General features: G+C 45.9%; 1 protein-coding gene across 1 annotated transcript in view; it reads left to right on the plus strand.

Annotated features, from left to right (window-relative positions):
* The first annotated feature begins 698 nt into the window (after window positions 1–698).
* Window positions 699–12,287, plus strand: part of zfhx4 (zinc finger homeobox 4) — an 82,693-nt gene continuing 71,104 nt past the window's right edge. Inside the window, exon 1 of the mRNA XM_035142087.2 lies at window positions 699–1,147. The gene's annotated coding sequence lies outside the window, so the exon portion shown is untranslated. The remainder of the gene's footprint in view (window positions 1,148–12,287) is intronic.

The raw sequence follows: 12,287 nt of genomic DNA on the forward strand, positions 1-12,287 counted from the left end.
GCTTTTGTCGTGGCACATAACGGTTTTGTAGTTTTTACGCACATCTTTGAAAAGTTTCTCATTGATCCATTCATGAATACTTCCACACCTCACAGAAAGTCACACAAGTATTTTATTTTATATTCCAACATTTCTCCAAATCCACAACCACCGTTCATCTACAGGAAAAGCAAATTCACCTGCAATGTCATAATCAATTAAATCAAATAGATGCATCAGAAACAAGATCTGTAAATATGAGAAAAATATTTATTTTATATTTGTCAAATCAAGAAAGAATGAAAAGTGCGTTAACTCGGTGCCTTCCAAGCTGCAGCTCAGAAATATCCCCGTGCAAAAACCTGTTTATTTTATTATCATTATTATTATTATAGAGAAATATGACTTCTAAGCACTTGAGAGTAATCTTCGCTGCAGCCTGTTTGCTGTGCAGGAAGCGCTCGTCCATTGTTCTACATGTGATTTGGCCTCTGCAGAGAGAAGCCGAACAAAAAGGTCTCTCTCCGCTGCGCGCACGGACCCATGCCTCCGCCAGGCCTGCGTGTGCGCGTCATTTGCAATGTGGAGACTGTTGATCAACTCACTAATTACACTTCTCTCCCCTCTCTCTCTCTCTCTCTCTCTCTCCCTCTCTCCTCTCTCTCTTCCTCCCCCCCTCTCCCTCTCTCTCTCTCTCTCTCCTATTCGCCCTCTCTCTCTCTCTGTGTCTCTCTACCCATTCCCAGAGTGCATATCGGGAAATAGACACACAAAGACATGCGCACTCAACTTAATCAGCCATTTTTTTTAAACAGGGGCTAAAACGATAATAATTAGCAGAATAAAGACATATCGGATTTTCATTTCCTTTCCTCCGTTTTCCCGACCCCTCGTCCACAAGAGAAACTGCGAGGCAGCCCGTCGACACGTCGCTCCGCCGCCGCCGGAACCAAACAAAATAAGGGATAGCTCTGAGACCGCTTGACATTTGTGGTTTTTACCCCCTCTTCCCAATATAAAGTTGGAGGATTATTGTAATTTTACCTGTTTTCTTCCACGTTTTTGATTGCCCGATCACGAAAGCCGCTGGATGTGACTGTTTTGTAAAACCCCGAGAGCAGAGACGAGAAGCGGAGGTGACGGCTTTGGAGAGAGAGGGGGGAAGAAAGTAAGTTTTTTTTTTTCTTTCCTTTTCCTTTAACTTTTATTGAGTGACTTTGGGGCTGTGTGTGTTAAATTTAGGGGCTCGGGTATCGATTATCTATCCCGCCCGTGGATCTCCTGACACCGAGGCTGCTTGGATAACAGGTGCTGGCCGCTTTTAGTCCCAGAATAAAGGCGGATATCGTGATGTTAGAGTGCAACTCCGGCGCTTCAATAAAACAAGGGGGCTCTGACAGGATCGGAGGCGTTCTCCCTTTACGCGTAGTGTCCGCAGGATCCCACGTCCAGACCTGCCGTTTTTTCTGCAAACTTTACACCGCTGGTAGTGAGGTCGAGCCGCGGCCACATCACACCCGATCGCTCCCCGTAGACACACCGAGGCGATGAGCGTTTCCTCCCCCCCGTTTGGTGGCTTTGCGGTGCGGATATGGTCTTTTTCGCAGGAGCCCGATCCCTCGGACATGTCCGCGTTCGAGCCTCCACTCGAGGGGGCTCGGGGCTGGACGTCCACCCCCCGTGCCAGACCCCCGCGACCACCAAACCATTGATTTTGAAGCGATCTTATGGACGCACCGCAGCGATCCGAGCCAGTTCTTTAACCCATGTGGTTTCGCGCACCTTCCAGGCATTCACGGCCAAAGTGACACGATCGGTCCTCCGACACGATCCCCCCTTTCCTTTCCGCCTGGAATCCTTCGCCTTCTATCTTTTCAAAACCACTCTCTTTACCACATTTTATTAGAGGATCGTGACCAAAAAGAAACGGACATTCGCCGATCACGGTCCACACGTCTTTACCTGCTGCGCTCGTTTAGAAAAAAGTAGTCGCACTTTTACCGAGGCGTGGGTGGCTGCGTCGTCCGGAAGGGAGAGCGATCGCTGGGCTACCGATAGCATGGCGAGTCCCTGTAGAGCCAGGCAACTCCTGAGTTACTTCCCCCCTGTTTCATCCTCAGCACCGGCATCTGAAACACCAGAGTGTGTCTACAAAAAAACTCACACTTTCATCATTTCACTGGTGTTTTACGCGTTTTTAAATCCCTTCCATCCACATCGTCTACAACTTCCATTTCCATCCTCGGTCCCCATGCATCCGAGCGTCGGTTCATCGGGTTATAATTCCCCCTGTATGAAATGTTTCTTAAATCCCAGAGATCTGTGGTTGCGAACATCTCCTTTAAGTTGCAGATTGCTCTGGTTTTGTGTCATTTAGAGGAACCAGAGCGCAGATGTGGGGGGCTCTCCGGTGGGTTTTTACGCACTGTATTATGGCTGTTTTTTTTTTGTTTTTTTTAGAGGTAGACTTGGCTCGGATTGGGACGCGACAGTGACAGGGGGGGACATCGATCGCACGGGAGGAAAAAAAAAAAACATCAGGGCCAAGGGGCCAGTCTGTCTCCAGCTCGGGTACAGGCTGTGTATAGTGAGTGTGTGTGCCTAGAGGGACACTATACGCTCCCAATGAACGGTGCGCCAATATAGGATAGAGCTTTTTATAGGACTGTCTCCATTTGTACGCGGCTCTCTGGCTTTTTACGTGGATTTCGGAGCGTGTTTACCAGCGAAAAAAGACGCCTTTAAAGCAGCCTTCCCCCCCCAACGTGTCTCACTTTTAAATCTTTGTGGATTATGGAATGCGTACACGTTTTTTAAATATGACACAGAATGCACATTTATTTTTGAATCCAAAAACGGGATTTTCTGTATTATATCACAGAGCAAACAAGGAACACCACAACACCTTTTAATAACATGATTGGTTTTATTCGAATAATGATCAGAATAAATATCTTATTGTTTTTGTTTTTATTATTGTTGTTTCGTCAGAATACGTAAGATTGGTGTTTCAAATTTGAAATTCCTAAATTAAATAGAGACACTTGTATTTTTCAGCAAATTAAATGTTAGATTAAATCAGATAATTTTTATAGTTTCACAAACTGGTGTATTTTTGGACTGCATGGATCTCATCTCTGGTCAGAGGATTTTAATTGCATTTGCATAGAATCCTTCATTTCATTACAAAAATACAGCTGAGGCCTAATAATAATTACAATAAAAAAATTATTTAAAAAAAATCCAAAATGTGAAATAATGAGAGGAGATGATCCGGTGTATTTGCAGTCTATTTCATCAGTTAATGATGGCATTGTCTCACTCTGCAAATGAGGGAATTTTTTTGAGGTTTACATTTGCAGAAGCCCAGGCCCCTCTTGTTTTTGTTTTTCTGCTCGCTTTGTGTCTTTAGCTCTTTCAAAGGCTGTGTGTGTGTGTGTGTGAGTGTGTGTGTATCTGCATGTTAGTTAAGCAGCTTGTAACATTAATTTCTATCCGTGGCGGTGGAGGGGAGGAATAAAAAAAAACATATATAGTGTGAGAGATGGGCGAGATAGCCCTGGGAGGACAATAGCTGTTGGCTTGAAAATGCCTCTTGATTATTAAAAGCTAATGCATTTTCAGCATTGCAGCCTTCATTAAGGGTGCGGATGGAGGGGGGGTGATGGTGGTGGGGGGGTTATGAGAGGGATGAGAGGCTACTGGGAGGAGGAGAGGATGGGAGAGGGAGAGAGGGAGAAAGAGAGAGAGAGAGAGAGAGAGAGAGGGAGACAGGGGCTGAGTCTGTCCTATAACTCCTGGGCCCAAGACACATGCAGCCAGAAGATTGGCTCGGGCCTCTCCTAGGGGTCGACAATGTGTCATTTCCACCCGGCTAGATTGCCCTCTGCCTATCTGATATTAATGTGCAAATCAATATTTCAAGGATTAAATTTCCCTTCTTCATTTTTTATGGTTTCTACCTCAATAAGTCTCCCGTCTAATAGAGGAGGCTGGATGATTTAGAAGCCTTTGCTGCAGAAAGAGAGAGGGAGACAGAAAGAAATAGAGAGGAGCTTTGCAACAAGGCTATCGCTGCATTTTAATGTTCTTCCTCGTGGATCCCCCCCCATAGGCCCTTGGTAAGGAGGGCTATATCGCTGCCTTACAGTGTAAAGACAGCCAATTTGGCTAAAAAGGCAGAAAGGGAAAATATGAGTCCGGTTGAATACTTAAGACGCTGTGGTAATCCGAGTAGCAGGTATTAGAGAACAGGAGCCCCCCCCCTCCCCTTCCTCAAAGACACACACACTCATCCAGAGCTACATCCAAACCTGCATTACCAGCCGTCATGCTCGAGCGAACAGTATAGCTTACTGCACGCTGGACTGCTATAACAATATATTTTTCCCTTCCTCCTTTTTTCTACTCCGCTTTTCAGCCTCTTTTGCATAGAAGCCCGTTTGACGTCCACCGAGGAGATTTACTCTCAGGCGCAATAACATCTGGCGTATGTGTGTTATAGAGATGAATCACTCTGACACAATGACCTGTGTATGATTATTGGGGAGCGTATTACCATAGTCATAATGCTGCATCTCATTGAAAGTCAACTAAATGAGCTTGGACCCTTTGACTCCCCATAGACCTTCATTAAGGGACAGTGCGCACACACACGCAGGCGTCTGTCTGCCAGTAGGTGTGTGTCTGTGCATGTGTGTTTATTTAATCCTCCTTCCTGTACCATCTGGTGCGTGTGTGTGCGTATGCGTGTGTGCGTATGCGTGTGTGCGTATGCGTGTGTGCGTATGCGTGTGTGCATGCGTGTCCAGCAGCAGCACAGTGTGAACCCCCCCACCCTCGCCAGTCAGCCACCAATTTTTTCATTCCCCATTCAGCCTTTGCAGCAGAACTGAGTAGACTGTTTTAACATGCTCTTGATAGGGACAGTGTCAGCGAGTGAAAACAAGAAGACAGAGGGAGAGAGAGACAGAGGAAGAGGCACAAAAGATCTGTAATTGTAGCACGACCGCTTGGCTTCCTCCCTGATTCACGGCCATTACAATGTGAAAAGCACAACCGCCTGTCCTCCATTATTAAAACGGCAGGCCTACACACACTCTCACATCCATACACGCATACTCACTGGGGGGAACCATGTAGATCTTTTTTTTTTTTGTCTCTTATTTGCGGCTCAAAAATAACTGCTATCATTCCGGTCACAGGCTTTGAGGAGATTCAATATTAAAGCTAATATCCAGCGTTTTTTCCCTCACACGGATATGCTGGTTAAATTGACAAAGTAAAATCATAAATTCTTCATTTTGACGATTCCAAGCTGTGCCATGTGTAGATACAATCCCAGCCACCGTCAGTGTTTGACTCTGACGGACCAAGTTGTCTTTCTCCTTCGCACTTCTTCTTAAGATTTTTCATAGATGGTGTTTTATGCAACATGTATTATGCAACCGTTCGAAGCATGTCGTTTTTTGATGCAAAGTGCTACCTAACAGCTGGATTTTCTGGAGATCAAGGTTTGATATTCTCTTGGTTATGTAGTGTGTGTGTGTGTGTGTGTGTGTGTGGTGTCTGCGAGACAGAGCGAGGGGTGACAGCCAGCAGTAGTAGTAGTGTCAGGGTCTTCTGGCTCAGGGAGGCCTGTAGGGGGAGAAGCTAAGAAGTCCACAGCAGCTCGGCATTATGTCTCAAAGAGGGGGGGCTTCCTGTGTCAGCCCTGGGGCACCACCGCTAACACACACTTTCTCTCCATCACACACACACTGTGCGAGAGGCGGAGGAGGGTTAAAGACTTGGAACGAGATCAAGCCCCTCCGTAGCTCCCGGGGTGGGAGCTTGTGAATATGCGAGTTTTAGTGTAATTAGCACTTAATTATATTAACATATGCAAATTGTCAGGCGGAGAGCTTGTACCGCCGGTGGGTATCGGCTGAGATACAAGTGACTCTATTGTACCGCCACGGCAGAAAAGAGAATAATGGGTGTGTGTAAGGCAACCAGCCAGCCAGTCAGCCAGTCCACCCCCCGTGCGAGCACATAACCAGCTAGCTCATTTAAGTCTCGGGCTGGCCGCTTTGCCAAATTTCATTAGTCGCCATGACGACTTGGCTAATTGTGCTGACTAATGTCCCCTGATCTGTTGTCAGTCAAGATGGGTGTGTGTCCTCGTGCCCCCAAAACAAGAGAGGGGGCAGAGAGCGAGAGAGAGAGAGAGAGAGAGAGAGCGAGAGGCCCGACTTTCCTGAACCAACTCCTATTTACACACGTTCTGCTTCTACAAGCATTTGCATATTCAAAAACACCCTGCCGTCTTTCCTCGTCTGTCTCGGCGTGCGTTTGCATGTGCACACCTGCACTGGCAAGGTCATGCGCATGTGGCGGCAACATGTCAGAGGGGAGGGCGAGGGTTCAGTTTCGTGTCGTGTCTCAGTTTGTGTGTGTGTGTGTGTGTGTGTGTGTGTGTGTCACATGTGCAGTACACTGCTGCCTGTGAAGCAAGACTTGGACTGCGAGGCTGTTATGGCCCCTGTGTAGCGACATGGCTGAATTTGTTTTTGATTATTGTACATGACTGGGACTCTGGCAATGAAAAGCTCGGGCCTGAATAACAGGGACAAGGAGTTCTGCCTTTGAAAAGCGTCAACCCTTTTCACTCCGTCCAAAATTATGTAATTTCAACACATTTTTAGAGTTACCCCCAACCAAGCAGTAGGACTTCTTTTTGTCTGGGGGGGGGGGGATCTATTAGATGTTGTGTGCCTCCCGCTAGCCAAAGGTGGATAGACATTGGGCCTAGTTGGTGCTACTAGTACTTGCATGCTAATCCTGTTTTTTGACAGGAACGTAAACTGATATAATTGCTTTTCAGTGGCAGGAATGGCGGTTTATACAAGTGTGAAAGCACGGGAAAGGGGATTAGCATTATTTTGCATAATGCTGGGCAGGCGCTGAATGGGGCATTGAACGCTTGACTGGGTGACAGAGATGAAAGAGAGATGAAATGCTTCACCCCTCTTCTTTTTTTTTGCCTCCCTCCCTCTCCATCTCTCCCCTCTGTCTCCGGCCGCTGTGGCTGGCGGAGAGGGACTGTGTTTTCCGGAGAGCACCCCCGGAAACGGCAGGCCCCCGTGTTTCTCGCTGTTTGTTCTGGTGCCAGCAGATGGAAGGTGTCATGTGAGGCAATATGTATGATAATAGAGTAACCGCGGTAAACTCCGGGCTTCCTAAGCCTCCATGTATATACTAAACTGCATCCCTAAAGCACTGGAGTGTGCAATTATGTAGTGGATGGATGTGGCTCAGGTAGCTTTTACATGGAAGGAAGGGAGCGGCTTTCATGGATCAAATCAAACTACACTGTTCTTACATTTTCCTTTATTGAGATGTTTACCCAGGATTTGGTCGGATATCGTCTGGGTAGAGGGGAATGTGGAACTGCGAGGCAGGTGTGTTTTATGTGAATGCCTGGGTGTGTGTGTGTGTCTGTGTGTGTGTGTGTGTGTGTGCGTGTGCGTGTGTGAGCTATGGTAGTCATAGGCGGGGGCACGAGGGTGGTGACGCAGCTTAAAATCGCCACTGTGACTTCCATATGACCCAAATCGACTTTGTGCGTAATTTATGATCAACCGTCATTATTGCTATTGCATCTGGTGTATGGAAATGATCCAGGGTTGAGGGAGGGACGTGAGGTTGGGTGGTGGAGAACATGAACGCCACAAAGGCTGCTGTGGCCTGTTTTTGTTGTCTCTCATTGGACAGGATCCTCTTTCTTTGACCTTTTGCACGCCTTCCCTTCCCTTTCATATGCTAATGCAGGGCCAGGGCCGAGGAGGAAACACGCCGGAGCTGAGTGCAGGAGGACAAAGACTCCTCTCTCTTTCTCTGCCTCCTTTCCACGCCATATCTCCTCTTTTCTTGCCTCTTCCCCTCTCAAGCAACTTGACAGACTTTGGCGTGAAAGGAAGTGAGTGCTCAGTGGATAGGAAAGGTGGGGATGGCATTGTTGCCGTGACCCGCGCCACCTGTGAGGATCAAGTGCACTGCAGCGATCCCCGGCCATGTTTATGTGGACACATTTTTGAGTGGCCCTTGTAGTGGGTATTGCGGATCGGTAATCGTTTGAGCCGTGCCGCCGGTAGTGTTGTAGCTCAGGCCAAGTCAGTTGAGGAGTGATTTGTTGCTTTTCCAGTGGCGCTAGTTGAGTTGTCATAGCCGGGTCTATATTTCTCCTCGGTCTGCCTACTCTATCTTCTAACAACCAGTAAAGCGCTGTCTCTGGTGGGGTAAAAGGATCCTAATATAGTTACTACAACTCTCCCCCAGCATAATGCTCCAGCGCTCCACTGTGGAGCATGACGTGGTTTTGAGGCTCTTTTGGCTCTGTTATGGGAAGGGGGCATGTTATCTGTAGGAAATGTAATTTTTGTCCTCATTGAAATCATTCATTATTGAGCTCGGTTATCTAAATGTTTTTGTTGCTGTTGGTCCAGCGCCAGTTAGGATTGCGTTACCCCCTCACTCTCTCTCTCTCTCTCTCTCTCTCCTTCTCTCTCTCTCCTTCTCTCTCTCATGTCTATGTCTGTCTCTTTCTCTCTCTCTCTCTCTCTCATCTTGCCAGGCCTTCATCGGTCTCTTAAGGGAAAATAGAAAAGAGGGGGATTTTTCTCTTCCCTCTGTGCTCTGTCCCGTTCTCAGGCTCTCGTGCCTATTTTGCATCAGCCGTCTCATACAGGATATTAGCCGCAGAAGAAAAAAAAAAAAAAACACGGGTCAGGGTATTTCATTTAGAATAATATGTTTATTCTTTTCATTTTCAAAGTGGAAATGGAGGGGAAGGGGGGTGGGGGGTTTCTGTCGGGTGGGGAAAGAACAGTCGGGGCCGTGTGTTAGGGGACTCTGTCTGTTTGATCTGAGGTCCTGTTGGCTCTGGGGGTGGCTGAAATTCCCAGGTTCAGGTCAGATTAAAAAAAAAACCCGAGGCCCTCTCTATTTCACTCATACTGTCTCACGGATTTGCTCGATGTGCGTCAGTGGATGTTGTTTTTTTTAGTTTTCCTTTTGACAGATATGGCAGACAGGGGAGTTAATAGTTAGCAGCGATAGGGGAATTTGAATGCAATGCTCACCCTCCTCCTCCTCTTCCTCCTCGCTGATATCTCTGCACCTTTGCTTCATTACTGTACATTTCCGCCACTGCTCATTTCATCCCCCGCGAACCAGTATAGCTGCGGTTACCTTTCAGACTGTGACATTTGTTTGTCCTCTGTACTCCTCGATTCGCTCACTGTGAAGGACGCCGCGCTCGGCCCCGCAGCTCCGTGCGATTGCCTCAAAGTCCTCATCTTACATATTCAACAAAGAATTCAGCAGCCTTCTGTTTCAGAAAAAGGTTTGTCCCTCTTGTACTTACCAAGTAGCAGGAGAAAAAAAAACAGCCCTTACAAAAGGTTATATGCCACATTTTATCGATTGCTCTCAGAAGTATTTTCATAGCTGTAAAAGCTGGTGAGGCTAAAAACAAAAAGCAGCAAAAAAAATAACTGCCCGGCTACCTGATGCAAACAGAAGTTAAAAAAGACGAGCTCAGACTAAAGAAGGGGGTGGGGGGGAGTTAATGAATGACTAAGATTCTCCAGGTTTGAGAAAAGATACACCACAATAGCACAAGACGTCTCATGACAAATGATGCATTCTCTTCCTTGTTGGCCAAAGACAAAGGCGGGGATTGAAAAGGCAGAGAACCCAGTCATAGGACATATGCCCATAAACAGAGCTTTAGGGGGGAAAAAAATGGAGAAATAAGAGATTGATTCTGTGTATGTGCAGAAATGATTGAATAAAATGTCTGCGTCCGATCACCTTTACCTCTACTCCCCGGCTCATTCACGTTATTCTGTATGTGTGTCGACGTCTGCGAGCGCCTCTGTATGCATGCATATCGCATGTGTGCGACATGATTGGCGTGTGGTATTCCTGAAGGCAATAGCATGTGGATATCAAGGCCATTGGCAGGGTTCGTTAGGGAATAAGTGGATAATTAATTATGCATGAGTTGTGGGCATAAACAAACAGTGTAATGAGAGATGAGACGAATTTACCAAAGAATTTAACTCCAGTTGCACGGAGACTTCTCAATTGTTTTTTATTATTATTTTTATTATTATTATTATTATTATGAACTATATTCATTTGACTTAATGGACAGCATATGTCTCAAACAGAAATACAGATGTTACTATAGTTGCAGGTGACATATGTGCACAGTATTACAAAACAAAATACTCCCTTTTTTCCCAACGTAGTTCCCAGTCTGATCTAATATAGTCAAAAAGAAAAGTATGTGTTCCCTCAACTCCCCTGAGGAGACTCCAGCCAACACTATCCCTCTCAAACCATGCCTCTTTTTTTTTCTGGCCTGGCACCAGTCGTGGAATAATCTTTAATTATTTGCTTTTAAAAGAGGGAAAAAAAAAAACAAGACTACTTTTTTTTCTTCTTCTCCCGTGACAGTAAAGAAGAAGAGCAGAGCAGGCGCAGGAATGTTCTTGTATATGAAATTGTAGGTATTAACAGGGCTGGTTTTGTCAGTGGTTTTTCGCTGATGTATCAGCTCCCTGCCCCTAGACTAAATAAAGAAGGGGAGTTTTCGCCGTGTTTCATCCCCGCTGAGATGAGCAGATATAGGGAGGCTATGGAGGGAATTGTTAAAAAAGCAAAGTATGGCTGAGGAACGGAGCTCTGCCTTAACACAGTACTTAAACAAGTGTCACGATGTGGTGATGGATGGTTCACTGGCCTTTGTGGCTTATTGGAGAGATACTCACCCTTCTACCAGGTTTTTATTAAAATAGAACACAGTGCATTTGCTTGCCCTTTCCCGGCTATATATTACACATAATTAAAAAGAAATATACGTATGTCTTTTTGAGCGTGACTTTGCTTCGCAGTAAGCAGAATCAGTGTGTGCATGTGTGTGTGTGTGTGTGAGAGATACTGCTGACTCTGGTCTTCAGCTGCCTCGTCATTGACCCCCACGGTACCCCGGTTGCCACACTAAATACATTGTAACACACACACACACGGAAAGAAGCTTGAATTAAATTTTTTTGGATCATTTTTCTATGCTACACATTTGATTTCAGTATGTTCTTGTGTCATTTATTTAAAAATAATAGTGGTTATTTCTTACAGCAGACTCTAAAGTAATGGTTCAATTTCATCCCGGTTCCCTCTCTGCAGGCTGCGTGGCCCCGGATTTCCGTGACATGTCTTTTTTCCCCCCTTTTTCGATAAAGGAATATTGTGGCGCTAATCTAAAACCACACTAATTACATCTGACAGTTGTTTGTTTGTAGTGAAATCCAATTAAAATGTACACTTTTCAACTCCATTGCTCATTTTTCTTCTCCCTCCCCCCCGCCCTCCCGCCATTCTCTCTTTTCTTTTTTTTTTGTCTCCCCCTTCCCTCCCACGGTAACCAGAAAAGAGCCTATGATGGCATAAATAACAACTGTGCTTTCCTTGTGGTTTTTGTGAGAAGAGGGCAAACTCACAACAGCTGTCAGAAAAGGGGGTTTGTTTGAAAAGCAAATGGCTTTGGTCTAAAGTTCATTTGGAGACCTCTCTAATTAAATAGAGAGCCAAAAGCTTAAGTTAATTAGTAATTCCCTGGGTCCAGAAATTAGACCTGTCACGAGTGTTCGAGCTCTCGGGAAACCCCCAAAAGGTATGTGTGCATTTGTGTTTTCGTATGTTTTTTTTTCTCTCCACAAAACTTTCATGCACTCCCATCTCTGTAAACAAGTGTTTCCCGAAATGTGGGTTTTTATCTGCGCTTTTTCTTACGCAAGGCCCCGCACATTCCCCCACCCCTCGAAACGCTCGAGACATTAATGGCCTGTTTGTGGCGTGTCACAGAAGTGCTCGGGAGATGTTTAAGCGAGAGGCACATAGCTTGTGGCGTCAGTCAGGATACCTGCCCTATGATTATGTTTATGAAGATAATGACAGGGCTGGGGTCGCGCTGAGTACTGTCTTTAGAAAACAGTTGGGGTTTGAACTTTAAACTTTATTGTTACCCCTGGAACAGAACGGGAAGGTTTCACTCGCCATGTCCGAGAAACGTCTTCACAGTTAACAAGGTGTCTCTGCCTTTCCTGACTTAACTCACTGTAAAAGCAGATGTTCTCTTCTCTTCTCTTCTCTTCTCTTCTCTTCTCTTCTCTTCTCTTCTCTTCTCTTCTCTTCTCTTCTCTCCTCTTCTAAGAACAGGTTACGCAAAGCTGACATTGACACAATTGAGAGACACGATG

The sequence above is a fragment of the Hippoglossus stenolepis genome, chromosome 19, assembly GCF_022539355.2.
Source record: "Hippoglossus stenolepis isolate QCI-W04-F060 chromosome 19, HSTE1.2, whole genome shotgun sequence".
In the NCBI taxonomy this organism is placed as follows: domain Eukaryota; kingdom Metazoa; phylum Chordata; class Actinopteri; order Pleuronectiformes; family Pleuronectidae; genus Hippoglossus; species Hippoglossus stenolepis.